Here is a 19,091-nt window from a genome sequence, read left to right as displayed (position 1 = left end):
GTTTGATTAGGTGTGGATTGCTGAAGAGTCTTTGGAAGCAAGAAGTAAGACTTTAATGTTTTGCCACTTCATTAAACATGTTGCTGCGTAGGCCGCGTGAACTATGCATGTGAGAAAAGCAAAATCCTTCGAGCCGGATTCGAACCAGCGACCTAAGGATGCCGGAACAACCCACAACAGTCCTCCACTCTACCAACTGAGCTATCACAGAGCAAAAGCAAGCTGGTCTCTCTTGTTTGATTAGGTGTGGATTGCTGAAGGTTCTTTGAAAGTAAGAATTTAATGTTCAGCCAAAGAATGAAACATGTTCCTTCGAGCCTGATTCGAACCATCGACCTAAGGATGCCAGAACAACCCACTACAGTCCTCCGCTCTACCAACTGAGCTATCGAAGGGTGCAAACAACCTGGTCGCTGTTGTTTGAGAAGGTGTGGATTGCTGAAGGGTCTTTGGAAGCAAGAAGTAAGACTTTAATGTTCTGCCACTTTATTAAACATGTTGCTGCGTAGGCCGTGTGAACTAGTCATGTGAGAAAAGCAACTTCCTTCGAGCCGGATTCGAACCAGCGACCTAAGGATGCCAGAACAACCCACTACAGTCCTCCGCTCTACCAACTGAGCTATCGAAGGGTGCAATCCACCTGGTCCCTGTTGTTTGATTAGGTGTGGATTGCTGAAGAGTCTTTGGAAGCAAGAAGTAAGACTTTAATGTTTTGCCACTTCATTAAACATGTTGCTGCGTAGGCCGCGTGAACTAGTCATGTGAGAAAAGCAAATTCCTTCGAGCCGGATTCGAACCAGCGACCTAAGGATGCCAGAACAACCCACTACAGTCCTCCGCTCCACCAACTGAGCTATCGAAGGGTGCAATCGATTTGGTCCCTTTTGTTTGATTAGGTGTGGATTGCTGAACAGTCTTTGGGAGCAAGAAGTAAGACTTTAATGTTCTGCCACTTTATTAAACATGTTGCTGCGTAGGCCGTGTGAACTAGTCATGTAAGAAAAGCAACTTCCTTCGAGCCGGATTCGAACCAGCGACCTAAGGATGCCAGAACAATTCACTACAGTCCTCCGCTCTACCAACTGAGCTATCGAAGGGTGCAATCGACCTGGTCCCTGTTGTTTGATTAGGTGTGGATTGCTGAAGGGTCTTTGGAAGCAAGAAGTAAGACTTTAATGTTCTGCCACTTTATTAAACATGTTGCTGCGTAGGCCGTGTGAACTAGTCATGTGAGAAAAGCAACTTCCTTCGAGCCGGATTCGAACCAGCGACCTAAGGATGCCAGAACAACTCACTACAGTCCTCCGCTCTACCAACTGAGCTATCGAAGGCTGCAATCAAACTGGTTGCTGTTGTTTGATTAGGTGTGGATTGCTGAAGGGTCTTTGGAAGCAAGAAGTAAGACTTTAATGTTCTGCCACTTTATTAAACATGTTGCTGCGTAGGCCGTGTGAACTAGTCATGTGAGAAAAGCAACTTCCTTCGAGCCGGATTTGAACCAGCGACCTAAGGATGCCAGAACAACCCACTACAGTCCTCCGCTCTACCAACTGAGCTATCGAAGGGTGCAATCGGTTTGGTCCCTGTTGTTTGATTAGGTGTGGATTGCTGAAGAGTCTTTGGAAGCAAGAAGTAAGACTTTAATGTTTTGCCACTTCATTAAACATGTTGCTGCGTAGGCCGCGTGAACTAGTCATGTGAGAAAAGCAACTTCCTTCGAGCCGGATTCGAACCAGCGACCTAAGGATGCCAGAACAACCCACTACAGTCCTCCGCTCTACCAACTGAGCTATCGAAGGGTGCAATCGACTTGGTCCCTGTTGTTTGATTAGGTGTGGATTGCTGAAGAGTCTTTGGGAGCAAGAAGTAAGACTTTAATGTTCTGCCACTTTATTAAACATGTTGCTGCGTAGGCCGTGTGAACTAGTCATGTAAGAAAAGCTACTTCCTTCGAGCCGGATTCGAACCAGCGACCTAAGGATGCCAGAACAACTCACTACAGTCCTCCGCTCTACCAACTGAGCTATCGAAGGGTGCAATCAAAGTGGTTGCTGTTGTTTGATTAGGTGTGGATTGCTGAAGGGTCTTTGGAAGCAAGAAGTAAGACTTTAATGTTTTGCCACTTCATTAAACATGTTGCTGCGTAGGCCATGTGAACTAGTCATGTGAGAAAAGCAAATTCCTTCGAGCCGAATTCGAACCAGCGACCTAAGGATGCCAGAACAACACACTACAGTCCTTCACTCTAGCAACTGAGCTATCGAAGGGTGCAATCAACCTAGTCGCTGTTGTTTGATTAGGTGTGGATTGCTGAAGGGTCTTTGGAAGCAAGAAGTAAGACTTTAATGTTCTGCCACTTTATTAAACATGTTGCTGCGTAGGCCGTGTGAACTAGTCATGTGAGAAAAGCAACTTCCTTCGAGCCGGATTTGAACCAGCGACCTAAGGATGCCTGAACAACCCACTACAGTCCTCCGCTCTACCAACTGAGCTATCGAAGGGTGCAATCGGCTTGGTCCCTGTTGTTTGATTAGGTGTGGATTGCTGAAGAGTCTTTGGAAGCAAGAAGTAAGACTTTAATGTTTTGCCACTTCATTAAACATGTTGCTGCGTAGGCCGCGTGAACTATGCATGTGAGAAAAGCAAAATCCTTCGAGCCGGATTCGAACCAGCGACCTAAGGATGCCGGAACAACCCACAACAGTCCTCCACTCTACCAACTGAGCTATCACAGAGCAAAAGCAAGCTGGTCTCTCTTGTTTGATTAGGTGTGGATTGCTGAAGGTTCTTTGAAAGTAAGAATTTAATGTTCAGCCAAAGAATGAAACATGTTCCTTCGAGCCTGATTCGAACCATCGACCTAAGGATGCCAGAACAACCCACTACAGTCCTCCGCTCTACCAACTGAGCTATCGAAGGGTGCAAACAACCTGGTCGCTGTTGTTTGAGAAGGTGTGGATTGCTGAAGGGTCTTTGGAAGCAAGAAGTAAGACTTTAATGTTCTGCCACTTTATTAAACATGTTGCTGCGTAGGCCGTGTGAACTAGTCATGTGAGAAAAGCAACTTCCTTCGAGCCGGATTCGAACCAGCGACCTAAGGATGCCAGAACAACCCACTACAGTCCTCCGCTCTACCAACTGAGCTATCGAAGGGTGCAATCCACCTGGTCCCTGTTGTTTGATTAGGTGTGGATTGCTGAAGAGTCTTTGGAAGCAAGAAGTAAGACTTTAATGTTTTGCCACTTCATTAAACATGTTGCTGCGTAGGCCGCGTGAACTAGTCATGTGAGAAAAGCAAATTCCTTCGAGCCGGATTCGAACCAGCGACCTAAGGATGCCAGAACAACCCACTACAGTCCTCCGCTCCACCAACTGAGCTATCGAAGGGTGCAATCGATTTGGTCCCTTTTGTTTGATTAGGTGTGGATTGCTGAACAGTCTTTGGGAGCAAGAAGTAAGACTTTAATGTTCTGCCACTTTATTAAACATGTTGCTGCGTAGGCCGTGTGAACTAGTCATGTAAGAAAAGCAACTTCCTTCGAGCCGGATTCGAACCAGCGACCTAAGGATGCCAGAACAATTCACTACAGTCCTCCGCTCTACCAACTGAGCTATCGAAGGGTGCAATCGACCTGGTCCCTGTTGTTTGATTAGGTGTGGATTGCTGAAGGGTCTTTGGAAGCAAGAAGTAAGACTTTAATGTTCTGCCACTTTATTAAACATGTTGCTGCGTAGGCCGTGTGAACTAGTCATGTGAGAAAAGCAACTTCCTTCGAGCCGGATTCGAACCAGCGACCTAAGGATGCCAGAACAACTCACTACAGTCCTCCGCTCTACCAACTGAGCTATCGAAGGCTGCAATCAAACTGGTTGCTGTTGTTTGATTAGGTGTGGATTGCTGAAGGGTCTTTGGAAGCAAGAAGTAAGACTTTAATGTTCTGCCACTTTATTAAACATGTTGCTGCGTAGGCCGTGTGAACTAGTCATGTGAGAAAAGCAACTTCCTTCGAGCCGGATTTGAACCAGCGACCTAAGGATGCCAGAACAACCCACTACAGTCCTCCGCTCTACCAACTGAGCTATCGAAGGGTGCAATCGGCTTGGTCCCTGTTGTTTGATTAGGTGTGGATTGCTGAAGAGTCTTTGGAAGCAAGAAGTAAGACTTTAATGTTTTGCCACTTCATTAAACATGTTGCTGCGTAGGCCGCGTGAACTAGTCATGTGAGAAAAGCAACTTCCTTCGAGCCGGATTCGAACCAGCGACCTAAGGATGCCAGAACAACCCACTACAGTCCTCCGCTCTACCAACTGAGCTATCGAAGGGTGCAATCGACTTGGTCCCTGTTGTTTGATTAGGTGTGGATTGCTGAAGAGTCTTTGGGAGCAAGAAGTAAGACTTTAATGTTCTGCCACTTTATTAAACATGTTGCTGCGTAGGCCGTGTGAACTAGTCATGTAAGAAAAGCTACTTCCTTCGAGCCGGATTCGAACCAGCGACCTAAGGATGCCAGAACAACTCACTACAGTCCTCCGCTCTACCAACTGAGCTATCGAAGGGTGCAATCAAAGTGGTTGCTGTTGTTTGATTAGGTGTGGATTGCTGAAGGGTCTTTGGAAGCAAGAAGTAAGACTTTAATGTTTTGCCACTTCATTAAACATGTTGCTGCGTAGGCCATGTGAACTAGTCATGTGAGAAAAGCAAATTCCTTCGAGCCGAATTCGAACCAGCGACCTAAGGATGCCAGAACAACACACTACAGTCCTTCACTCTAGCAACTGAGCTATCGAAGGGTGCAATCAACCTAGTCGCTGTTGTTTGATTAGGTGTGGATTGCTGAAGGGTCTTTGGAAGCAAGAAGTAAGACTTTAATGTTCTGCCACTTTATTAAACATGTTGCTGCGTAGGCCGTGTGAACTAGTCATGTGAGAAAAGCAACTTCCTTCGAGCCGGATTTGAACCAGCGACCTAAGGATGCCTGAACAACCCACTACAGTCCTCCGCTCTACCAACTGAGCTATCGAAGGGTGCAATCGGCTTGGTCCCTGTTGTTTGATTAGGTGTGGATTGCTGAAGAGTCTTTGGAAGCAAGAAGTAAGACTTTAATGTTTTGCCACTTCATTAAACATGTTGCTGCGTAGGCCGCGTGAACTATGCATGTGAGAAAAGCAAAATCCTTCGAGCCGGATTCGAACCAGCGACCTAAGGATGCCGGAACAACCCACAACAGTCCTCCACTCTACCAACTGAGCTATCACAGAGCAAAAGCAAGCTGGTCTCTCTTGTTTGATTAGGTGTGGATTGCTGAAGGTTCTTTGAAAGTAAGAATTTAATGTTCAGCCAAAGAATGAAACATGTTCCTTCGAGCCTGATTCGAACCATCGACCTAAGGATGCCAGAACAACCCACTACAGTCCTCCGCTCTACCAACTGAGCTATCGAAGGGTGCAAACAACCTGGTCGCTGTTGTTTGAGAAGGTGTGGATTGCTGAAGGGTCTTTGGAAGCAAGAAGTAAGACTTTAATGTTCTGCCACTTTATTAAACATGTTGCTGCGTAGGCCGTGTGAACTAGTCATGTGAGAAAAGCAACTTCCTTCGAGCCGGATTCGAACCAGCGACCTAAGGATGCCAGAACAACCCACTACAGTCCTCCGCTCTACCAACTGAGCTATCGAAGGGTGCAATCCACCTGGTCCCTGTTGTTTGATTAGGTGTGGATTGCTGAAGAGTCTTTGGAAGCAAGAAGTAAGACTTTAATGTTTTGCCACTTCATTAAACATGTTGCTGCGTAGGCCGCGTGAACTAGTCATGTGAGAAAAGCAAATTCCTTCGAGCCGGATTCGAACCAGCGACCTAAGGATGCCAGAACAACCCACTACAGTCCTCCGCTCCACCAACTGAGCTATCGAAGGGTGCAATCGATTTGGTCCCTTTTGTTTGATTAGGTGTGGATTGCTGAACAGTCTTTGGGAGCAAGAAGTAAGACTTTAATGTTCTGCCACTTTATTAAACATGTTGCTGCGTAGGCCGTGTGAACTAGTCATGTAAGAAAAGCAACTTCCTTCGAGCCGGATTCGAACCAGCGACCTAAGGATGCCAGAACAATTCACTACAGTCCTCCGCTCTACCAACTGAGCTATCGAAGGGTGCAATCGACCTGGTCCCTGTTGTTTGATTAGGTGTGGATTGCTGAAGGGTCTTTGGAAGCAAGAAGTAAGACTTTAATGTTCTGCCACTTTATTAAACATGTTGCTGCGTAGGCCGTGTGAACTAGTCATGTGAGAAAAGCAACTTCCTTCGAGCCGGATTCGAACCAGCGACCTAAGGATGCCAGAACAACTCACTACAGTCCTCCGCTCTACCAACTGAGCTATCGAAGGCTGCAATCAAACTGGTTGCTGTTGTTTGATTAGGTGTGGATTGCTGAAGGGTCTTTGGAAGCAAGAAGTAAGACTTTAATGTTCTGCCACTTTATTAAACATGTTGCTGCGTAGGCCGTGTGAACTAGTCATGTGAGAAAAGCAACTTCCTTCGAGCCGGATTTGAACCAGCGACCTAAGGATGCCAGAACAACCCACTACAGTCCTCCGCTCTACCAACTGAGCTATCGAAGGGTGCAATCGGCTTGGTCCCTGTTGTTTGATTAGGTGTGGATTGCTGAAGAGTCTTTGGAAGCAAGAAGTAAGACTTTAATGTTTTGCCACTTCATTAAACATGTTGCTGCGTAGGCCGCGTGAACTAGTCATGTGAGAAAAGCAACTTCCTTCGAGCCGGATTCGAACCAGCGACCTAAGGATGCCAGAACAACCCACTACAGTCCTCCGCTCTACCAACTGAGCTATCGAAGGGTGCAATCGACTTGGTCCCTGTTGTTTGATTAGGTGTGGATTGCTGAAGAGTCTTTGGGAGCAAGAAGTAAGACTTTAATGTTCTGCCACTTTATTAAACATGTTGCTGCGTAGGCCGTGTGAACTAGTCATGTAAGAAAAGCTACTTCCTTCGAGCCGGATTCGAACCAGCGACCTAAGGATGCCAGAACAACTCACTACAGTCCTCCGCTCTACCAACTGAGCTATCGAAGGGTGCAATCAAAGTGGTTGCTGTTGTTTGATTAGGTGTGGATTGCTGAAGGGTCTTTGGAAGCAAGAAGTAAGACTTTAATGTTTTGCCACTTCATTAAACATGTTGCTGCGTAGGCCATGTGAACTAGTCATGTGAGAAAAGCAAATTCCTTCGAGCCGAATTCGAACCAGCGACCTAAGGATGCCAGAACAACACACTACAGTCCTTCACTCTAGCAACTGAGCTATCGAAGGGTGCAATCAACCTAGTCGCTGTTGTTTGATTAGGTGTGGATTGCTGAAGGGTCTTTGGAAGCAAGAAGTAAGACTTTAATGTTCTGCCACTTTATTAAACATGTTGCTGCGTAGGCCGTGTGAACTAGTCATGTGAGAAAAGCAACTTCCTTCGAGCCGGATTTGAACCAGCGACCTAAGGATGCCTGAACAACCCACTACAGTCCTCCGCTCTACCAACTGAGCTATCGAAGGGTGCAATCGGCTTGGTCCCTGTTGTTTGATTAGGTGTGGATTGCTGAAGAGTCTTTGGAAGCAAGAAGTAAGACTTTAATGTTTTGCCACTTCATTAAACATGTTGCTGCGTAGGCCGCGTGAACTATGCATGTGAGAAAAGCAAAATCCTTCGAGCCGGATTCGAACCAGCGACCTAAGGATGCCGGAACAACCCACAACAGTCCTCCACTCTACCAACTGAGCTATCACAGAGCAAAAGCAAGCTGGTCTCTCTTGTTTGATTAGGTGTGGATTGCTGAAGGTTCTTTGAAAGTAAGAATTTAATGTTCAGCCAAAGAATGAAACATGTTCCTTCGAGCCTGATTCGAACCATCGACCTAAGGATGCCAGAACAACCCACTACAGTCCTCCGCTCTACCAACTGAGCTATCGAAGGGTGCAAACAACCTGGTCGCTGTTGTTTGAGAAGGTGTGGATTGCTGAAGGGTCTTTGGAAGCAAGAAGTAAGACTTTAATGTTCTGCCACTTTATTAAACATGTTGCTGCGTAGGCCGTGTGAACTAGTCATGTGAGAAAAGCAACTTCCTTCGAGCCGGATTCGAACCAGCGACCTAAGGATGCCAGAACAACCCACTACAGTCCTCCGCTCTACCAACTGAGCTATCGAAGGGTGCAATCCACCTGGTCCCTGTTGTTTGATTAGGTGTGGATTGCTGAAGAGTCTTTGGAAGCAAGAAGTAAGACTTTAATGTTTTGCCACTTCATTAAACATGTTGCTGCGTAGGCCGCGTGAACTAGTCATGTGAGAAAAGCAAATTCCTTCGAGCCGGATTCGAACCAGCGACCTAAGGATGCCAGAACAACCCACTACAGTCCTCCGCTCCACCAACTGAGCTATCGAAGGGTGCAATCGATTTGGTCCCTTTTGTTTGATTAGGTGTGGATTGCTGAACAGTCTTTGGGAGCAAGAAGTAAGACTTTAATGTTCTGCCACTTTATTAAACATGTTGCTGCGTAGGCCGTGTGAACTAGTCATGTAAGAAAAGCAACTTCCTTCGAGCCGGATTCGAACCAGCGACCTAAGGATGCCAGAACAATTCACTACAGTCCTCCGCTCTACCAACTGAGCTATCGAAGGGTGCAATCGACCTGGTCCCTGTTGTTTGATTAGGTGTGGATTGCTGAAGGGTCTTTGGAAGCAAGAAGTAAGACTTTAATGTTCTGCCACTTTATTAAACATGTTGCTGCGTAGGCCGTGTGAACTAGTCATGTGAGAAAAGCAACTTCCTTCGAGCCGGATTCGAACCAGCGACCTAAGGATGCCAGAACAACTCACTACAGTCCTCCGCTCTACCAACTGAGCTATCGAAGGCTGCAATCAAACTGGTTGCTGTTGTTTGATTAGGTGTGGATTGCTGAAGGGTCTTTGGAAGCAAGAAGTAAGACTTTAATGTTCTGCCACTTTATTAAACATGTTGCTGCGTAGGCCGTGTGAACTAGTCATGTGAGAAAAGCAACTTCCTTCGAGCCGGATTTGAACCAGCGACCTAAGGATGCCAGAACAACCCACTACAGTCCTCCGCTCTACCAACTGAGCTATCGAAGGGTGCAATCGACCTGGTCCCTGTTGTTTGATTAGGTGTGGATTGCTGAACAGTCTTTGGGAGCAAGAAGTAAGACTTTAATGTTCTGCCACTTTATTAAACATGTTGCTGCGTAGGCCGTGTGAACTAGTCATGTAAGAAAAGCAACTTCTTTCGAGCCGGATTCGAACCAGCGACCTAAGGATGCCAGAACAATTCACTACAGTCCTCCGCTCTACCAACTGAGCTATCGAAGGGTGCAATCGACCTGGTCCCTGTTGTTTGATTAGGTGTGGATTGCTGAAGAGTCTTTGGAAGCAAGAAGTAAGACTTTAATGTTTTGCCACTTCATTAAACATGTTGCTGCGTAGGCCGCGTGAACTAGTCATGTGAGAAAAGCAAATTCCTTCGAGCCGGATTCGAACCAGCGACCTAAGGATGCCAGAACAACCCACTACAGTCCTCCGCTCTACCAACTGAGCTATCGAAGGGTGCAATCGACCTGGTCCCTGTTGTTTGATTAGGTGTGGATTGCTGAACAGTCTTTGGGAGCAAGAAGTAAGACTTTAATGTTCTGCCACTTTATTAAACATGTTGCTGCGTAGGCCGTGTGAACTAGTCATGTAAGAAAAGCAACTTCCTTCGAGCCGGATTCGAACCAGCGACCTAAGGATGCCAGAACAATTCACTACAGTCGTCCGCTCTACCAACTGAGCTATCGAAGGGTGCAATCGACCTGGTCCCTGTTGTTTGATTAGGTGTGGATTGCTGAAGAGTCTTTGGGAGCAAGAAGTAAGACTTTAATGTTCTGCCACTTTATTAAACATGTTGCTGCGTAGGCCGTGTGAACTAGTCATGTGAGAAAAGCAACTTCCTTCGAGCCGGATTCGAACCAGCGACCTAAGGATGCCAGAACAACCCACTACAGTCCTCCGCTCTACCAACTGAGCTATCGAAGGGTGCAATCCACCTGGTCCCTGTTGTTTGATTAGGTGTGGATTGCTGAAGAGTCTTTGGAAGCAAGAAGTAAGACTTTAATGTTTTGCCACTTCATTAAACATGTTGCTGCGTAGGCCGCGTGAACTAGTCATGTGAGAAAAGCAAATTCCTTCGAGCCGGATTCGAACCAGCGACCTAAGGATGCCAGAACAACCCACTACAGTCCTCCGCTCCACCAACTGAGCTATCGAAGGGTGCAATCGGTTTGGTCCCTTTTGTTTGATTAGGTGTGGATTGCTGAACAGTCTTTGGGAGCAAGAAGTAAGACTTTAATGTTCTGCCACTTTATTAAACATGTTGCTGCGTAGGCCGTGTGAACTAGTCATGTAAGAAAAGCAACTTCTTTCGAGCCGGATTCGAACCAGCGACCTAAGGATGCCAGAACAATTCACTACAGTCCTCCGCTCTACCAACTGAGCTATCGAAGGGTGCAATCGACCTGGTCCCTGTTGTTTGATTAGGTGTGGATTGCTGAAGAGTCTTTGGGAGCAAGAAGTAAGACTTTAATGTTCTGCCACTTTATTAAACATGTTGCTGCGTAGGCCGTGTGAACTAGTCATGTAAGAAAAGCAACTTCCTTCGAGCCGGCGACCTAAGGATGCCAGAAAGACACACTACAGTCCTCCACTCTAGCAACTGAGCTATCGAAAGGTGCAATCAACATGGTCGCTGTTGTTTGATTAGGTGTGGATTGCTGAAGGGTCTTTGGAAGCAAGAAGTAAGACTTTAATGTTCTGCCACTTTATTAAACATGTTGCTGCGTAGGCCGTGTGAACTAGTCATGTGAGAAAAGCAACTTCCTTCGAGCCGGATTCGAACCAGCGACCTAAGGATGCCTGAACAACCCACTACAGTCCTCCGCTCTACCAACTGAGCTATCGAAGGGTGCAATCGACTTGGTCCCTGTTGTTTGATTAGGTGTGGATTGCTGAAGAGTCTTTGGAAGCAAGAAGTAAGACTTTAATGTTTTGCCACTTCATTAAACATGTTGCTGCGTAGGCCGCGTGAACTATGCATGTGAGAAAAGCAAATTCCTTCGAGCCAGATTCGAACCAGCGACCTAAGGATGCCAGAACAACCCACTACAGTCCTCCGCTCTACCAACTGAGCTATCGAAGGGTGCAATCTACCTGGTCGCTGTTGTTTGATTAGGTGTGGATTGCTGAAGGGTCTTTGGAAGTAAGAATTTAATGTTCAGCCAAAGAATGAAGCATGATCCTTAGAGCCTGATTCGAACCATCGACCTAAGGATGCCAGAACAACCCACTACAGTCCTCCGCTCTACCAACTGAGCTATCGAAGGGTGCAATCAACCTGGTCGCTGTTGTTTGATTAGGTGTGGATTGCTGAAGGGTCTTTGGAAGCAAGAAGTAAGACTTTAATGTTCTGCCACTTTATTAAACATGTTGCTGCGTAGGCCGCGTGAACTAGTCATGTGAGAAAAGCAAATTCCTTCGAGCCGGATTCGAACCAGCGACCTAAGGACGCCAGAACAACCCACTACAGTCCTCCGCTCTACCAACTGAGCTATCGAAGGGTGCAATCGACCTGGTCCCTGTTGTTTGATTAGGTGTGGATTGCTGAAGAGTCTTTGGAAGCAAGAAGTAAGACTTTAATGTTTTGCCACTTCATTAAACATGTTGCTGCGTAGGCCGCGTGAACTAGTCATGTGAGAAAAGCAAATTCCTTCGAGCCGGATTCGAACCAGCGACCTAAGGATGCCAGAACAACCCACTACAGGCCTCCGCTCTACCAACTGAGCTATCGAAGGGTGCAATCGACCTGGTCCCTGTTGTTTGATTAGGTGTGGATTGCTGAAGAGTCTTTGGGAGCAAGAAGTAAGACTTTAATGTTCTGCCACTTTATTAAACATGTTGCTGCGTAGGCCGTGTGAACTAGTCATGTAAGAAAAGCAACTTCCTTCGAGCCGGATTCGAACCAGCGACCTAAGGATGCCAGAACAACCCACAACAGTCCTCTACTCTACCAACTGAGCTATCAAAGAGCAAAAGCAAGCTGGTCTCTCTTGTTTGATTAGGTGTGGATTGCTGAAGGGTCTTTGAAAGTAAGAATTTAATGTTCAGCCAAAGAATGAAGCATGTTCCTTCGAGCCTGATTCGAACCATCGACCTAAGGATGCCAGAACAACCCACTACAGTCCTCCGCTCTACCAACTGAGCTATCGAAGGGTGCAATCAACCTGGTCGCTGTTGTTTGATTAGGTGTGGATTGCTGAAGAGTCTTTGGAAGCAAGAAGTAAGACTTTAATGTTTTGCCACTTCATTAAACATGTTGCTGCGTAGGCCGTGTGAACTAGTCATGTGAGAAAAGCAAATTCCTTCGAGCCGGATTCGAACCAGCGACCTAAGGATGCCAGAACAACCCACTACAGTCCTCCGCTCTACCAACTGAGCTATCGAAGGGTGCAATCGAACTGGTCCCTGTTGTTTGATTAGGTGTGGATTGCTGAAGAGTCTTTGGAAGCAAGAAGTAAGACTTTAATGTTTTGCCACTTCATTAAACATGTTGCTGCGTAGGCCGCGTGAACTAGTCATGTGAGGAAAGCAACTTCCTTCGAGCCAGATTCGAACCAGCGACCTAAGGATGCCAGAACATCCCACTACAGTCCTCCGCTCTACCAACTGAGCTATCGAAGGGTTCAATCAACTTGATCTATCTTGTTTGATTAGGTGTGGATTGCTAAAGGGTCATTGAAAGTAAGAGTTTAATATTCAGCCAAAGAATGAAGCAAGTTCCTTCGAGCCGGATTCGAACCAGAGACCTAAGGATGCCGGAACAACCCACAACAGTCCTCTACTCTACCAACTGAGCTATCAAAGAGCAAAAGCAAGCTGGTCTCTCTTGTTTGATTAGGTGTGGATTGCTGAAGGGTCTTTGAAAGTAAGAATTTAATGTTCAGCCAAAGAATGAAGCATGTTCCTTCGAGCCTGATTCGAACCATCGACCTAAGGATGCCAGAACAACCCACTACAGTCCTCCGCTCTACCAACTGAGCTATCGAAGGGTGCAATCAACCTGGTCGCTGTTGTTTGATTAGGTGTGGATTGCTGAAGAGTCTTTGGAAGCAAGAAGTAAGACTTTAATGTTTTGCCACTTCATTAAACATGTTGCTGCGTAGGCCGTGTGAACTAGTCATGTGAGAAAAGCAACTTCCTTCGAGCCGGATTCGAACCAGCGACCTAAGGACGCCAGAACAACCCACTACAGTCCTCCGCTCTACCAACTGAGCTATCGAAGGGTGCAATCGACCTGGTCCCTGTTGTTTGATTAGGTGTGGATTGCTGAAGAGTCTTTGGAAGCAAGAAGTAAGACTTTAATGTTTTGCCACTTCATTAAACATGTTGCTGCGTAGGCCGCGTGAACTAGTCATGTGAGAAAAGCAAATTCCTTCGAGCCGGATTCGAACCAGCGACCTAAGGATGCCAGAACAACCCACTACAGTCCTCCGCTCCACCAACTGAGCTATCGAAGGGTGCAATCGATTTGGTCCCTTTTGTTTGATTAGGTGTGGATTGCTGAACAGTCTTTGGGAGCAAGAAGTAAGACTTTAATGTTCTGCCACTTTATTAAACATGTTGCTGCGTAGGCCGTGTGAACTAGTCATGTAAGAAAAGCAACTTCCTTCGAGCCGGATTCGAACCAGCGACCTAAGGATGCCAGAACAATTCACTACAGTCCTCCGCTCTACCAACTGAGCTATCGAAGGGTGCAATCGACCTGGTCCCTGTTGTTTGATTAGGTGTGGATTGCTGAACAGTCTTTGGGAGCAAGAAGTAAGACTTTAATGTTCTGCCACTTTATTAAACATGTTGCTGCGTAGGCCGCGTGAACTAGTCATGTGAGAAAAGCAAATTCCTTCGAGCCGGATTCGAACCAGCGACCTAAGGATGCCAGAACAACCCACTACAGTCCTCCGCTCTACCAACTGAGCTATCGAAGGGTGCAATCGACCTGGTCCCTGTTGTTTGATTAGGTGTGGATTGCTGAACAGTCTTTGGGAGCAAGAAGTAAGACTTTAATGTTCTGCCACTTTATTAAACATGTTGCTGCGTAGGCCGTGTGAACTAGTCATGTAAGAAAAGCAACTTCCTTCGAGCCGGATTCGAACCAGCGACCTAAGGATGCCAGAACAATTCACTACAGTCGTCCGCTCTACCAACTGAGCTATCGAAGGGCGCAATCGACCTGGTCCCTGTTGTTTGATTAGGTGTGGATTGCTGAAGAGTCTTTGGGAGCAAGAAGTAAGACTTTAATGTTCTGCCACTTTATTAAACATGTTGCTGCGTAGGCCGTGTGAACTAGTCATGTGAGAAAAGCAACTTCCTTCGAGCCGGATTCGAACCAGCGACCTAAGGATGCCAGAACAACCCACTACAGTCCTCCGCTCTACCAACTGAGCTATCGAAGGGTGCAATCCACCTGGTCCCTGTTGTTTGATTAGGTGTGGATTGCTGAAGAGTCTTTGGAAGCAAGAAGTAAGACTTTAATGTTTTGCCACTTCATTAAACATGTTGCTGCGTAGGCCGCGTGAACTAGTCATGTGAGAAAAGCAAATTCCTTCGAGCCGGATTCGAACCAGCGACCTAAGGATGCCAGAACAACCCACTACAGTCCTCCGCTCCACCAACTGAGCTATCGAAGGGTGCAATCGATTTGGTCCCTTTTGTTTGATTAGGTGTGGATTGCTGAACAGTCTTTGGGAGCAAGAAGTAAGACTTTAATGTTCTGCCACTTTATTAAACATGTTGCTGCGTAGGCCGTGTGAACTAGTCATGTAAGAAAAGCAACTTCCTTCGAGCCGGATTCGAACCAGCGACCTAAGGATGCCAGAACAATTCACTACAGTCCTCCGCTCTACCAACTGAGCTATCGAAGGGTGCAATCGACCTGGTCCCTGTTGTTTGATTAGGTGTGGATTGCTGAAGGGTCTTTGGAAGCAAGAAGTAAGACTTTAATGTTCTGCCACTTTATTAAACATGTTGCTGCGTAGGCCGTGTGAACTAGTCATGTGAGAAAAGCAACTTCCTTCGAGCCGGATTCGAACCAGCGACCTAAGGATGCCAGAACAACCCACTACAGTCCTCCGCTCTACCAACTGAGCTATCGAAGGGTGCAATCGACCTGGTCCCTGTTGTTTGATTAGGTGTGGATTGCTGATGGGTCTTTGGAAGCAAGAAGTAAGACTTTAATGTTCTGCCACTTTATTAAACATGTTGCTGCGTAGGCCGTGTGAACTAGTCATGTGAGAAAAGCAACTTCTTTCGAGCCGGATTCGAACCAGCGACCTAAGGATGCCAGAACAATTCACTACAGTCCTCCGCTCTACCAACTGAGCTATCGAAGGGTGCAATCGACCTGGTCCCTGTTGTTTGATTAGGTGTGGATTGCTGAAGAGTCTTTGGGAGCAAGAAGTAAGACTTTAATGTTCTGCCACTTTATTAAACATGTTGCTGCGTAGGCCGTGTGAACTAGTCATGTGAGAAAAGCAACTTCCTTCGAGCCGGATTCGAACCAGCGACCTAAGGACGCCAGAACAACCCACTACAGTCCTCCGCTCTACCAACTGAGCTATCGAAGGGTGCAATCTACCTGGTCGCTGTTGTTTGATTAGGTGTGGATTGCTGAACAGTCTTTGGGAGCAAGAAGTAAGACTTTAATGTTCTGCCACTTCATTAAACATGTTGCTGCGTAGGCCGTGTGAACTAGTCATGTGAGAAAAGCAAATTCCTTCGAGCCGGATTCGAGCCGGATTCGAACCAGCGACCTAAGGATGCCAGAACAACCCACTACAGTCCTCCGCTCTACCAACTGAGCTATCGAAGGGTGCAATCGAACTGGTCCCTGTTGTTTGATTAGGTGTGGATTGCTGAAGAGTCTTTGGAAGCAAGAAGTAAGACTTTAATGTTTTGCCACTTCATTAAACATGTTGCTGCGTAGGCCGCGTGAACTAGTCATGTGAGGAAAGCAACTTCCTTCGAGCCAGATTCGAACCAGCGACCTAAGGATGCCAGAACATCCCACTACAGTCCTCCGCTCTACCAACTGAGCTATCGAAGGGTTCAATCAACTTGATCTATCTTGTTTGATTAGGTGTGGATTGCTAAAGGGTCATTGAAAGTAAGAGTTTAATATTCAGCCAAAGAATGAAGCAAGTTCCTTCGAGCCGGATTCGAACCAGAGACCTAAGGATGCCGGAACAACCCACAACAGTCCTCTACTCTACCAACTGAGCTATCAAAGAGCAAAAGCAAGCTGGTCTCTCTTGTTTGATTAGGTGTGGATTGCTGAAGGGTCTTTGAAAGTAAGAATTTAATGTTCAGCCAAAGAATGAAGCATGTTCCTTCGAGCCTGATTCGAACCATCGACCTAAGGATGCCAGAACAACCCACTACAGTCCTCCGCTCTACCAACTGAGCTATCGAAGGGTGCAATCCACCTGGTCCCTGTTGTTTGATTAGGTGTGGATTGCTGAAGAGTCTTTGGAAGCAAGAAGTAAGACTTTAATGTTTTGCCACTTCATTAAACATGTTGCTGCGTAGGCCGCGTGAACTAGTCATGTGAGAAAAGCAAATTCCTTCGAGCCGGATTCGAACCAGCGACCTAAGGATGCCAGAACAACCCACTACAGTCCTCCGCTCCACCAACTGAGCTATCGAAGGGTGCAATCGATTTGGTCCCTTTTGTTTGATTAGGTGTGGATTGCTGAACAGTCTTTGGGAGCAAGAAGTAAGACTTTAATGTTCTGCCACTTTATTAAACATGTTGCTGCGTAGGCCGTGTGAACTAGTCATGTAAGAAAAGCAACTTCCTTCGAGCCGGATTCGAACCAGCGACCTAAGGATGCCAGAACAATTCACTACAGTCCTCCGCTCTACCAACTGAGCTATCGAAGGGTGCAATCGACCTGGTCCCTGTTGTTTGATTAGGTGTGGATTGCTGAAGGGTCTTTGGAAGCAAGAAGTAAGACTTTAATGTTCTGCCACTTTATTAAACATGTTGCTGCGTAGGCCGTGTGAACTAGTCATGTGAGAAAAGCAACTTCCTTCGAGCCGGATTCGAACCAGCGACCTAAGGATGCCAGAACAACCCACTACAGTCCTCCGCTCTACCAACTGAGCTATCGAAGGGTGCAATCGACCTGGTCCCTGTTGTTTGATTAGGTGTGGATTGCTGATGGGTCTTTGGAAGCAAGAAGTAAGACTTTAATGTTCTGCCACTTTATTAAACATGTTGCTGCGTAGGCCGTGTGAACTAGTCATGTGAGAAAAGCAACTTCTTTCGAGCCGGATTCGAACCAGCGACCTAAGGATGCCAGAACAATTCACTACAGTCCTCCGCTCTACCAACTGAGCTATCGAAGGGTGCAATCGACCTGGTCCCTGTTGTTTGATTAGGTGTGGATTGCTGAAGAGTCTTTGGGAGCAAGAAGTAAGACTTTAATGTTCTGCCACTTTATTAAACATGTTGCTGCGTAGGCCGTGTGAACTAGTCATGTGAGAAAAGCAACTTCCTTCGAGCCGGATTCGAACCAGCGACCTAAGGACGCCAGAACAACCCACTACAGTCCTCCGCTCTACCAACTGAGCTATCGAAGGGTGCAATCTACCTGGTCGCTGTTGTTTGATTAGGTGTGGATTGCTGAACAGTCTTTGGGAGCAAGAAGTAAGACTTTAATGTTCTGCCACTTCATTAAACATGTTGCTGCGTAGGCCGTGTGAACTAGTCATGTGAGAAAAGCAAATTCCTTCGAGCCGGATTCGAGCCGGATTCGAACCAGCGACCTAAGGATGCCAGAACAACCCACTACAGTCCTCCGCTCTACCAACTGAGCTATCGAAGGGTGCAATCGAACTGGTCCCTGTTGTTTGATTAGGTGTGGATTGCTGAAGAGTCTTTGGAAGCAAGAAGTAAGACTTTAATGTTTTGCCACTTCATTAAACATGTTGCTGCGTAGGCCGCGTGAACTAGTCATGTGAGGAAAGCAACTTCCTTCGAGCCAGATTCGAACCAGCGACCTAAGGATGCCAGAACATCCCACTACAGTCCTCCGCTCTACCAACTGAGCTATCGAAGGGTTCAATCAACTTGATCTATCTTGTTTGATTAGGTGTGGATTGCTAAAGGGTCATTGAAAGTAAGAGTTTAATATTCAGCCAAAGAATGAAGCAAGTTCCTTCGAGCCGGATTCGAACCAGAGACCTAAGGATGCCGGAACAACCCACAACAGTCCTCTACTCTACCAACTGAGCTATCAAAGAGCAAAAGCAAGCTGGTCTCTCTTGTTTGATTAGGTGTGGATTGCTGAAGGGTCTTTGAAAGTAAGAATTTAATGTTCAGCCAAAGAATGAAGCATGTTCCTTCGAGCCTGATTCGAACCATCGACCTAAGGATGCCAGAACAACCCACTACAGTCCTCCGCTCTACCAACTGAGCTATCGAAGGGTGCAATCAACCTGGTCGCTGTTGTTTGATTAGGTGTGGATTGCTGAAGAGTCTTTGGAAGCAAGAAGTAAGACTTTAATGTTTTGCCACTTCATTAAACATGTTGCTGCGTAGGCCGTGTGAACTAGTCATGTGAGAAAAGCAACTTCCTTCGAGCCGGATTCGAACCAGCGACCTAAGGACGCCAGAACAACCCACTACAGTCCTCCGCTCTACCAACTGAGCTATCGAAGGGTGCAATCGACCTGGTCCCTGTTGTTTGATTAGGTGTGGATTGCTGAAGAGTCTTTGGAAGCAAGAAGTAAGACTTTAATGTTTTGCCACTTCATTAAACATGTTGCTGCGTAGGCCGCGTGAACTAGTCATGTGAGAAAAGCAAATTCCTTCGAGCCGGATTCGAACCAGCGACCTAAGGATGCCAGAACAACCCACTACAGTCCTCCGCTCTACCAACTGAGCTATCGAAGGGTGCAATCGACCTGGTCCCTGTTGTTTGATTAGGTGTGGATTGCTGA

The 19,091-nt window shown here is 46.6% G+C and overlaps 75 non-coding genes across 75 annotated transcripts; all 75 read right to left on the bottom strand.

The window, feature by feature from the left end:
• Window positions 1–308: 308 nt before the first annotated feature.
• Window positions 309–395, bottom strand: trnay-gua (transfer RNA tyrosine (anticodon GUA)). Its single transcript is given in 2 exon segments — window positions 309–344; window positions 359–395. It is a non-coding gene; the product is annotated as a tRNA-Tyr (tRNA).
• A 147-nt stretch (window positions 396–542) lies between these two features.
• trnay-gua (transfer RNA tyrosine (anticodon GUA)) lies at window positions 543–629 on the bottom strand. The gene is given in 2 exon segments: window positions 543–578; window positions 593–629. It is a non-coding gene; the product is annotated as a tRNA-Tyr (tRNA).
• A 147-nt stretch (window positions 630–776) lies between these two features.
• On the bottom strand, window positions 777–863 carry trnay-gua (transfer RNA tyrosine (anticodon GUA)). Its single transcript is given in 2 exon segments — window positions 777–812; window positions 827–863. It is a non-coding gene; the product is annotated as a tRNA-Tyr (tRNA).
• A 147-nt stretch (window positions 864–1,010) lies between these two features.
• On the bottom strand, window positions 1,011–1,097 carry trnay-gua (transfer RNA tyrosine (anticodon GUA)). The gene is given in 2 exon segments: window positions 1,011–1,046; window positions 1,061–1,097. It is a non-coding gene; the product is annotated as a tRNA-Tyr (tRNA).
• A 147-nt stretch (window positions 1,098–1,244) lies between these two features.
• Window positions 1,245–1,331, bottom strand: trnay-gua (transfer RNA tyrosine (anticodon GUA)). Its single transcript is given in 2 exon segments — window positions 1,245–1,280; window positions 1,295–1,331. It is a non-coding gene; the product is annotated as a tRNA-Tyr (tRNA).
• A 147-nt stretch (window positions 1,332–1,478) lies between these two features.
• On the bottom strand, window positions 1,479–1,565 carry trnay-gua (transfer RNA tyrosine (anticodon GUA)). Its single transcript is given in 2 exon segments — window positions 1,479–1,514; window positions 1,529–1,565. It is a non-coding gene; the product is annotated as a tRNA-Tyr (tRNA).
• Window positions 1,566–1,712: 147 nt separating this feature from the next.
• On the bottom strand, window positions 1,713–1,799 carry trnay-gua (transfer RNA tyrosine (anticodon GUA)). The gene is given in 2 exon segments: window positions 1,713–1,748; window positions 1,763–1,799. It is a non-coding gene; the product is annotated as a tRNA-Tyr (tRNA).
• Window positions 1,800–1,946: 147 nt separating this feature from the next.
• trnay-gua (transfer RNA tyrosine (anticodon GUA)) lies at window positions 1,947–2,033 on the bottom strand. Its single transcript is given in 2 exon segments — window positions 1,947–1,982; window positions 1,997–2,033. It is a non-coding gene; the product is annotated as a tRNA-Tyr (tRNA).
• Window positions 2,034–2,180: 147 nt separating this feature from the next.
• On the bottom strand, window positions 2,181–2,267 carry trnay-gua (transfer RNA tyrosine (anticodon GUA)). The gene is given in 2 exon segments: window positions 2,181–2,216; window positions 2,231–2,267. It is a non-coding gene; the product is annotated as a tRNA-Tyr (tRNA).
• Window positions 2,268–2,414: 147 nt separating this feature from the next.
• trnay-gua (transfer RNA tyrosine (anticodon GUA)) lies at window positions 2,415–2,501 on the bottom strand. Its single transcript is given in 2 exon segments — window positions 2,415–2,450; window positions 2,465–2,501. It is a non-coding gene; the product is annotated as a tRNA-Tyr (tRNA).
• A 331-nt stretch (window positions 2,502–2,832) lies between these two features.
• On the bottom strand, window positions 2,833–2,919 carry trnay-gua (transfer RNA tyrosine (anticodon GUA)). Its single transcript is given in 2 exon segments — window positions 2,833–2,868; window positions 2,883–2,919. It is a non-coding gene; the product is annotated as a tRNA-Tyr (tRNA).
• A 147-nt stretch (window positions 2,920–3,066) lies between these two features.
• On the bottom strand, window positions 3,067–3,153 carry trnay-gua (transfer RNA tyrosine (anticodon GUA)). The gene is given in 2 exon segments: window positions 3,067–3,102; window positions 3,117–3,153. It is a non-coding gene; the product is annotated as a tRNA-Tyr (tRNA).
• Window positions 3,154–3,300: 147 nt separating this feature from the next.
• On the bottom strand, window positions 3,301–3,387 carry trnay-gua (transfer RNA tyrosine (anticodon GUA)). Its single transcript is given in 2 exon segments — window positions 3,301–3,336; window positions 3,351–3,387. It is a non-coding gene; the product is annotated as a tRNA-Tyr (tRNA).
• A 147-nt stretch (window positions 3,388–3,534) lies between these two features.
• On the bottom strand, window positions 3,535–3,621 carry trnay-gua (transfer RNA tyrosine (anticodon GUA)). Its single transcript is given in 2 exon segments — window positions 3,535–3,570; window positions 3,585–3,621. It is a non-coding gene; the product is annotated as a tRNA-Tyr (tRNA).
• Window positions 3,622–3,768: 147 nt separating this feature from the next.
• On the bottom strand, window positions 3,769–3,855 carry trnay-gua (transfer RNA tyrosine (anticodon GUA)). The gene is given in 2 exon segments: window positions 3,769–3,804; window positions 3,819–3,855. It is a non-coding gene; the product is annotated as a tRNA-Tyr (tRNA).
• Window positions 3,856–4,002: 147 nt separating this feature from the next.
• Window positions 4,003–4,089, bottom strand: trnay-gua (transfer RNA tyrosine (anticodon GUA)). The gene is given in 2 exon segments: window positions 4,003–4,038; window positions 4,053–4,089. It is a non-coding gene; the product is annotated as a tRNA-Tyr (tRNA).
• A 147-nt stretch (window positions 4,090–4,236) lies between these two features.
• Window positions 4,237–4,323, bottom strand: trnay-gua (transfer RNA tyrosine (anticodon GUA)). The gene is given in 2 exon segments: window positions 4,237–4,272; window positions 4,287–4,323. It is a non-coding gene; the product is annotated as a tRNA-Tyr (tRNA).
• A 147-nt stretch (window positions 4,324–4,470) lies between these two features.
• Window positions 4,471–4,557, bottom strand: trnay-gua (transfer RNA tyrosine (anticodon GUA)). The gene is given in 2 exon segments: window positions 4,471–4,506; window positions 4,521–4,557. It is a non-coding gene; the product is annotated as a tRNA-Tyr (tRNA).
• Window positions 4,558–4,704: 147 nt separating this feature from the next.
• trnay-gua (transfer RNA tyrosine (anticodon GUA)) lies at window positions 4,705–4,791 on the bottom strand. The gene is given in 2 exon segments: window positions 4,705–4,740; window positions 4,755–4,791. It is a non-coding gene; the product is annotated as a tRNA-Tyr (tRNA).
• Window positions 4,792–4,938: 147 nt separating this feature from the next.
• trnay-gua (transfer RNA tyrosine (anticodon GUA)) lies at window positions 4,939–5,025 on the bottom strand. The gene is given in 2 exon segments: window positions 4,939–4,974; window positions 4,989–5,025. It is a non-coding gene; the product is annotated as a tRNA-Tyr (tRNA).
• Window positions 5,026–5,356: 331 nt separating this feature from the next.
• Window positions 5,357–5,443, bottom strand: trnay-gua (transfer RNA tyrosine (anticodon GUA)). Its single transcript is given in 2 exon segments — window positions 5,357–5,392; window positions 5,407–5,443. It is a non-coding gene; the product is annotated as a tRNA-Tyr (tRNA).
• A 147-nt stretch (window positions 5,444–5,590) lies between these two features.
• On the bottom strand, window positions 5,591–5,677 carry trnay-gua (transfer RNA tyrosine (anticodon GUA)). The gene is given in 2 exon segments: window positions 5,591–5,626; window positions 5,641–5,677. It is a non-coding gene; the product is annotated as a tRNA-Tyr (tRNA).
• Window positions 5,678–5,824: 147 nt separating this feature from the next.
• On the bottom strand, window positions 5,825–5,911 carry trnay-gua (transfer RNA tyrosine (anticodon GUA)). Its single transcript is given in 2 exon segments — window positions 5,825–5,860; window positions 5,875–5,911. It is a non-coding gene; the product is annotated as a tRNA-Tyr (tRNA).
• Window positions 5,912–6,058: 147 nt separating this feature from the next.
• Window positions 6,059–6,145, bottom strand: trnay-gua (transfer RNA tyrosine (anticodon GUA)). The gene is given in 2 exon segments: window positions 6,059–6,094; window positions 6,109–6,145. It is a non-coding gene; the product is annotated as a tRNA-Tyr (tRNA).
• A 147-nt stretch (window positions 6,146–6,292) lies between these two features.
• On the bottom strand, window positions 6,293–6,379 carry trnay-gua (transfer RNA tyrosine (anticodon GUA)). Its single transcript is given in 2 exon segments — window positions 6,293–6,328; window positions 6,343–6,379. It is a non-coding gene; the product is annotated as a tRNA-Tyr (tRNA).
• Window positions 6,380–6,526: 147 nt separating this feature from the next.
• On the bottom strand, window positions 6,527–6,613 carry trnay-gua (transfer RNA tyrosine (anticodon GUA)). The gene is given in 2 exon segments: window positions 6,527–6,562; window positions 6,577–6,613. It is a non-coding gene; the product is annotated as a tRNA-Tyr (tRNA).
• A 147-nt stretch (window positions 6,614–6,760) lies between these two features.
• Window positions 6,761–6,847, bottom strand: trnay-gua (transfer RNA tyrosine (anticodon GUA)). The gene is given in 2 exon segments: window positions 6,761–6,796; window positions 6,811–6,847. It is a non-coding gene; the product is annotated as a tRNA-Tyr (tRNA).
• A 147-nt stretch (window positions 6,848–6,994) lies between these two features.
• On the bottom strand, window positions 6,995–7,081 carry trnay-gua (transfer RNA tyrosine (anticodon GUA)). The gene is given in 2 exon segments: window positions 6,995–7,030; window positions 7,045–7,081. It is a non-coding gene; the product is annotated as a tRNA-Tyr (tRNA).
• A 147-nt stretch (window positions 7,082–7,228) lies between these two features.
• Window positions 7,229–7,315, bottom strand: trnay-gua (transfer RNA tyrosine (anticodon GUA)). Its single transcript is given in 2 exon segments — window positions 7,229–7,264; window positions 7,279–7,315. It is a non-coding gene; the product is annotated as a tRNA-Tyr (tRNA).
• Window positions 7,316–7,462: 147 nt separating this feature from the next.
• On the bottom strand, window positions 7,463–7,549 carry trnay-gua (transfer RNA tyrosine (anticodon GUA)). The gene is given in 2 exon segments: window positions 7,463–7,498; window positions 7,513–7,549. It is a non-coding gene; the product is annotated as a tRNA-Tyr (tRNA).
• A 331-nt stretch (window positions 7,550–7,880) lies between these two features.
• trnay-gua (transfer RNA tyrosine (anticodon GUA)) lies at window positions 7,881–7,967 on the bottom strand. Its single transcript is given in 2 exon segments — window positions 7,881–7,916; window positions 7,931–7,967. It is a non-coding gene; the product is annotated as a tRNA-Tyr (tRNA).
• Window positions 7,968–8,114: 147 nt separating this feature from the next.
• On the bottom strand, window positions 8,115–8,201 carry trnay-gua (transfer RNA tyrosine (anticodon GUA)). The gene is given in 2 exon segments: window positions 8,115–8,150; window positions 8,165–8,201. It is a non-coding gene; the product is annotated as a tRNA-Tyr (tRNA).
• A 147-nt stretch (window positions 8,202–8,348) lies between these two features.
• On the bottom strand, window positions 8,349–8,435 carry trnay-gua (transfer RNA tyrosine (anticodon GUA)). The gene is given in 2 exon segments: window positions 8,349–8,384; window positions 8,399–8,435. It is a non-coding gene; the product is annotated as a tRNA-Tyr (tRNA).
• A 147-nt stretch (window positions 8,436–8,582) lies between these two features.
• trnay-gua (transfer RNA tyrosine (anticodon GUA)) lies at window positions 8,583–8,669 on the bottom strand. Its single transcript is given in 2 exon segments — window positions 8,583–8,618; window positions 8,633–8,669. It is a non-coding gene; the product is annotated as a tRNA-Tyr (tRNA).
• Window positions 8,670–8,816: 147 nt separating this feature from the next.
• Window positions 8,817–8,903, bottom strand: trnay-gua (transfer RNA tyrosine (anticodon GUA)). The gene is given in 2 exon segments: window positions 8,817–8,852; window positions 8,867–8,903. It is a non-coding gene; the product is annotated as a tRNA-Tyr (tRNA).
• Window positions 8,904–9,050: 147 nt separating this feature from the next.
• Window positions 9,051–9,137, bottom strand: trnay-gua (transfer RNA tyrosine (anticodon GUA)). The gene is given in 2 exon segments: window positions 9,051–9,086; window positions 9,101–9,137. It is a non-coding gene; the product is annotated as a tRNA-Tyr (tRNA).
• A 147-nt stretch (window positions 9,138–9,284) lies between these two features.
• Window positions 9,285–9,371, bottom strand: trnay-gua (transfer RNA tyrosine (anticodon GUA)). Its single transcript is given in 2 exon segments — window positions 9,285–9,320; window positions 9,335–9,371. It is a non-coding gene; the product is annotated as a tRNA-Tyr (tRNA).
• Window positions 9,372–9,518: 147 nt separating this feature from the next.
• On the bottom strand, window positions 9,519–9,605 carry trnay-gua (transfer RNA tyrosine (anticodon GUA)). Its single transcript is given in 2 exon segments — window positions 9,519–9,554; window positions 9,569–9,605. It is a non-coding gene; the product is annotated as a tRNA-Tyr (tRNA).
• A 147-nt stretch (window positions 9,606–9,752) lies between these two features.
• Window positions 9,753–9,839, bottom strand: trnay-gua (transfer RNA tyrosine (anticodon GUA)). The gene is given in 2 exon segments: window positions 9,753–9,788; window positions 9,803–9,839. It is a non-coding gene; the product is annotated as a tRNA-Tyr (tRNA).
• A 147-nt stretch (window positions 9,840–9,986) lies between these two features.
• trnay-gua (transfer RNA tyrosine (anticodon GUA)) lies at window positions 9,987–10,073 on the bottom strand. The gene is given in 2 exon segments: window positions 9,987–10,022; window positions 10,037–10,073. It is a non-coding gene; the product is annotated as a tRNA-Tyr (tRNA).
• Window positions 10,074–10,220: 147 nt separating this feature from the next.
• Window positions 10,221–10,307, bottom strand: trnay-gua (transfer RNA tyrosine (anticodon GUA)). Its single transcript is given in 2 exon segments — window positions 10,221–10,256; window positions 10,271–10,307. It is a non-coding gene; the product is annotated as a tRNA-Tyr (tRNA).
• Window positions 10,308–10,454: 147 nt separating this feature from the next.
• On the bottom strand, window positions 10,455–10,541 carry trnay-gua (transfer RNA tyrosine (anticodon GUA)). The gene is given in 2 exon segments: window positions 10,455–10,490; window positions 10,505–10,541. It is a non-coding gene; the product is annotated as a tRNA-Tyr (tRNA).
• Window positions 10,542–10,911: 370 nt separating this feature from the next.
• On the bottom strand, window positions 10,912–10,998 carry trnay-gua (transfer RNA tyrosine (anticodon GUA)). Its single transcript is given in 2 exon segments — window positions 10,912–10,947; window positions 10,962–10,998. It is a non-coding gene; the product is annotated as a tRNA-Tyr (tRNA).
• A 147-nt stretch (window positions 10,999–11,145) lies between these two features.
• trnay-gua (transfer RNA tyrosine (anticodon GUA)) lies at window positions 11,146–11,232 on the bottom strand. Its single transcript is given in 2 exon segments — window positions 11,146–11,181; window positions 11,196–11,232. It is a non-coding gene; the product is annotated as a tRNA-Tyr (tRNA).
• Window positions 11,233–11,329: 97 nt separating this feature from the next.
• trnay-gua (transfer RNA tyrosine (anticodon GUA)) lies at window positions 11,330–11,416 on the bottom strand. The gene is given in 2 exon segments: window positions 11,330–11,365; window positions 11,380–11,416. It is a non-coding gene; the product is annotated as a tRNA-Tyr (tRNA).
• A 147-nt stretch (window positions 11,417–11,563) lies between these two features.
• trnay-gua (transfer RNA tyrosine (anticodon GUA)) lies at window positions 11,564–11,650 on the bottom strand. The gene is given in 2 exon segments: window positions 11,564–11,599; window positions 11,614–11,650. It is a non-coding gene; the product is annotated as a tRNA-Tyr (tRNA).
• A 147-nt stretch (window positions 11,651–11,797) lies between these two features.
• On the bottom strand, window positions 11,798–11,884 carry trnay-gua (transfer RNA tyrosine (anticodon GUA)). The gene is given in 2 exon segments: window positions 11,798–11,833; window positions 11,848–11,884. It is a non-coding gene; the product is annotated as a tRNA-Tyr (tRNA).
• Window positions 11,885–12,215: 331 nt separating this feature from the next.
• Window positions 12,216–12,302, bottom strand: trnay-gua (transfer RNA tyrosine (anticodon GUA)). Its single transcript is given in 2 exon segments — window positions 12,216–12,251; window positions 12,266–12,302. It is a non-coding gene; the product is annotated as a tRNA-Tyr (tRNA).
• A 147-nt stretch (window positions 12,303–12,449) lies between these two features.
• On the bottom strand, window positions 12,450–12,536 carry trnay-gua (transfer RNA tyrosine (anticodon GUA)). The gene is given in 2 exon segments: window positions 12,450–12,485; window positions 12,500–12,536. It is a non-coding gene; the product is annotated as a tRNA-Tyr (tRNA).
• Window positions 12,537–12,683: 147 nt separating this feature from the next.
• Window positions 12,684–12,770, bottom strand: trnay-gua (transfer RNA tyrosine (anticodon GUA)). The gene is given in 2 exon segments: window positions 12,684–12,719; window positions 12,734–12,770. It is a non-coding gene; the product is annotated as a tRNA-Tyr (tRNA).
• Window positions 12,771–13,051: 281 nt separating this feature from the next.
• On the bottom strand, window positions 13,052–13,138 carry trnay-gua (transfer RNA tyrosine (anticodon GUA)). The gene is given in 2 exon segments: window positions 13,052–13,087; window positions 13,102–13,138. It is a non-coding gene; the product is annotated as a tRNA-Tyr (tRNA).
• Window positions 13,139–13,285: 147 nt separating this feature from the next.
• On the bottom strand, window positions 13,286–13,372 carry trnay-gua (transfer RNA tyrosine (anticodon GUA)). Its single transcript is given in 2 exon segments — window positions 13,286–13,321; window positions 13,336–13,372. It is a non-coding gene; the product is annotated as a tRNA-Tyr (tRNA).
• A 147-nt stretch (window positions 13,373–13,519) lies between these two features.
• Window positions 13,520–13,606, bottom strand: trnay-gua (transfer RNA tyrosine (anticodon GUA)). Its single transcript is given in 2 exon segments — window positions 13,520–13,555; window positions 13,570–13,606. It is a non-coding gene; the product is annotated as a tRNA-Tyr (tRNA).
• A 147-nt stretch (window positions 13,607–13,753) lies between these two features.
• Window positions 13,754–13,840, bottom strand: trnay-gua (transfer RNA tyrosine (anticodon GUA)). The gene is given in 2 exon segments: window positions 13,754–13,789; window positions 13,804–13,840. It is a non-coding gene; the product is annotated as a tRNA-Tyr (tRNA).
• A 147-nt stretch (window positions 13,841–13,987) lies between these two features.
• On the bottom strand, window positions 13,988–14,074 carry trnay-gua (transfer RNA tyrosine (anticodon GUA)). The gene is given in 2 exon segments: window positions 13,988–14,023; window positions 14,038–14,074. It is a non-coding gene; the product is annotated as a tRNA-Tyr (tRNA).
• A 147-nt stretch (window positions 14,075–14,221) lies between these two features.
• On the bottom strand, window positions 14,222–14,308 carry trnay-gua (transfer RNA tyrosine (anticodon GUA)). The gene is given in 2 exon segments: window positions 14,222–14,257; window positions 14,272–14,308. It is a non-coding gene; the product is annotated as a tRNA-Tyr (tRNA).
• A 147-nt stretch (window positions 14,309–14,455) lies between these two features.
• On the bottom strand, window positions 14,456–14,542 carry trnay-gua (transfer RNA tyrosine (anticodon GUA)). The gene is given in 2 exon segments: window positions 14,456–14,491; window positions 14,506–14,542. It is a non-coding gene; the product is annotated as a tRNA-Tyr (tRNA).
• A 147-nt stretch (window positions 14,543–14,689) lies between these two features.
• Window positions 14,690–14,776, bottom strand: trnay-gua (transfer RNA tyrosine (anticodon GUA)). The gene is given in 2 exon segments: window positions 14,690–14,725; window positions 14,740–14,776. It is a non-coding gene; the product is annotated as a tRNA-Tyr (tRNA).
• Window positions 14,777–14,923: 147 nt separating this feature from the next.
• trnay-gua (transfer RNA tyrosine (anticodon GUA)) lies at window positions 14,924–15,010 on the bottom strand. The gene is given in 2 exon segments: window positions 14,924–14,959; window positions 14,974–15,010. It is a non-coding gene; the product is annotated as a tRNA-Tyr (tRNA).
• Window positions 15,011–15,157: 147 nt separating this feature from the next.
• trnay-gua (transfer RNA tyrosine (anticodon GUA)) lies at window positions 15,158–15,244 on the bottom strand. Its single transcript is given in 2 exon segments — window positions 15,158–15,193; window positions 15,208–15,244. It is a non-coding gene; the product is annotated as a tRNA-Tyr (tRNA).
• Window positions 15,245–15,391: 147 nt separating this feature from the next.
• On the bottom strand, window positions 15,392–15,478 carry trnay-gua (transfer RNA tyrosine (anticodon GUA)). Its single transcript is given in 2 exon segments — window positions 15,392–15,427; window positions 15,442–15,478. It is a non-coding gene; the product is annotated as a tRNA-Tyr (tRNA).
• Window positions 15,479–15,625: 147 nt separating this feature from the next.
• Window positions 15,626–15,712, bottom strand: trnay-gua (transfer RNA tyrosine (anticodon GUA)). The gene is given in 2 exon segments: window positions 15,626–15,661; window positions 15,676–15,712. It is a non-coding gene; the product is annotated as a tRNA-Tyr (tRNA).
• Window positions 15,713–15,859: 147 nt separating this feature from the next.
• Window positions 15,860–15,957, bottom strand: trnay-gua (transfer RNA tyrosine (anticodon GUA)). Its single transcript is given in 2 exon segments — window positions 15,860–15,906; window positions 15,921–15,957. It is a non-coding gene; the product is annotated as a tRNA-Tyr (tRNA).
• A 147-nt stretch (window positions 15,958–16,104) lies between these two features.
• On the bottom strand, window positions 16,105–16,191 carry trnay-gua (transfer RNA tyrosine (anticodon GUA)). Its single transcript is given in 2 exon segments — window positions 16,105–16,140; window positions 16,155–16,191. It is a non-coding gene; the product is annotated as a tRNA-Tyr (tRNA).
• Window positions 16,192–16,472: 281 nt separating this feature from the next.
• Window positions 16,473–16,559, bottom strand: trnay-gua (transfer RNA tyrosine (anticodon GUA)). Its single transcript is given in 2 exon segments — window positions 16,473–16,508; window positions 16,523–16,559. It is a non-coding gene; the product is annotated as a tRNA-Tyr (tRNA).
• A 147-nt stretch (window positions 16,560–16,706) lies between these two features.
• trnay-gua (transfer RNA tyrosine (anticodon GUA)) lies at window positions 16,707–16,793 on the bottom strand. Its single transcript is given in 2 exon segments — window positions 16,707–16,742; window positions 16,757–16,793. It is a non-coding gene; the product is annotated as a tRNA-Tyr (tRNA).
• Window positions 16,794–16,940: 147 nt separating this feature from the next.
• Window positions 16,941–17,027, bottom strand: trnay-gua (transfer RNA tyrosine (anticodon GUA)). The gene is given in 2 exon segments: window positions 16,941–16,976; window positions 16,991–17,027. It is a non-coding gene; the product is annotated as a tRNA-Tyr (tRNA).
• Window positions 17,028–17,174: 147 nt separating this feature from the next.
• trnay-gua (transfer RNA tyrosine (anticodon GUA)) lies at window positions 17,175–17,261 on the bottom strand. Its single transcript is given in 2 exon segments — window positions 17,175–17,210; window positions 17,225–17,261. It is a non-coding gene; the product is annotated as a tRNA-Tyr (tRNA).
• A 147-nt stretch (window positions 17,262–17,408) lies between these two features.
• Window positions 17,409–17,495, bottom strand: trnay-gua (transfer RNA tyrosine (anticodon GUA)). Its single transcript is given in 2 exon segments — window positions 17,409–17,444; window positions 17,459–17,495. It is a non-coding gene; the product is annotated as a tRNA-Tyr (tRNA).
• A 147-nt stretch (window positions 17,496–17,642) lies between these two features.
• trnay-gua (transfer RNA tyrosine (anticodon GUA)) lies at window positions 17,643–17,729 on the bottom strand. The gene is given in 2 exon segments: window positions 17,643–17,678; window positions 17,693–17,729. It is a non-coding gene; the product is annotated as a tRNA-Tyr (tRNA).
• A 147-nt stretch (window positions 17,730–17,876) lies between these two features.
• On the bottom strand, window positions 17,877–17,974 carry trnay-gua (transfer RNA tyrosine (anticodon GUA)). Its single transcript is given in 2 exon segments — window positions 17,877–17,923; window positions 17,938–17,974. It is a non-coding gene; the product is annotated as a tRNA-Tyr (tRNA).
• Window positions 17,975–18,121: 147 nt separating this feature from the next.
• Window positions 18,122–18,208, bottom strand: trnay-gua (transfer RNA tyrosine (anticodon GUA)). The gene is given in 2 exon segments: window positions 18,122–18,157; window positions 18,172–18,208. It is a non-coding gene; the product is annotated as a tRNA-Tyr (tRNA).
• A 281-nt stretch (window positions 18,209–18,489) lies between these two features.
• Window positions 18,490–18,576, bottom strand: trnay-gua (transfer RNA tyrosine (anticodon GUA)). Its single transcript is given in 2 exon segments — window positions 18,490–18,525; window positions 18,540–18,576. It is a non-coding gene; the product is annotated as a tRNA-Tyr (tRNA).
• A 147-nt stretch (window positions 18,577–18,723) lies between these two features.
• Window positions 18,724–18,810, bottom strand: trnay-gua (transfer RNA tyrosine (anticodon GUA)). Its single transcript is given in 2 exon segments — window positions 18,724–18,759; window positions 18,774–18,810. It is a non-coding gene; the product is annotated as a tRNA-Tyr (tRNA).
• Window positions 18,811–18,957: 147 nt separating this feature from the next.
• trnay-gua (transfer RNA tyrosine (anticodon GUA)) lies at window positions 18,958–19,044 on the bottom strand. Its single transcript is given in 2 exon segments — window positions 18,958–18,993; window positions 19,008–19,044. It is a non-coding gene; the product is annotated as a tRNA-Tyr (tRNA).
• Window positions 19,045–19,091: the final 47 nt, after the last annotated feature.

The sequence above is a fragment of the Trichomycterus rosablanca genome, chromosome 1 (assembly GCF_030014385.1).
Source record: "Trichomycterus rosablanca isolate fTriRos1 chromosome 1, fTriRos1.hap1, whole genome shotgun sequence".
Taxonomy (NCBI): domain Eukaryota; kingdom Metazoa; phylum Chordata; class Actinopteri; order Siluriformes; family Trichomycteridae; genus Trichomycterus; species Trichomycterus rosablanca.
Note: the sequence above shows the minus strand (reverse complement) of the source record. Positions and strands in the feature narration are given on the sequence as shown.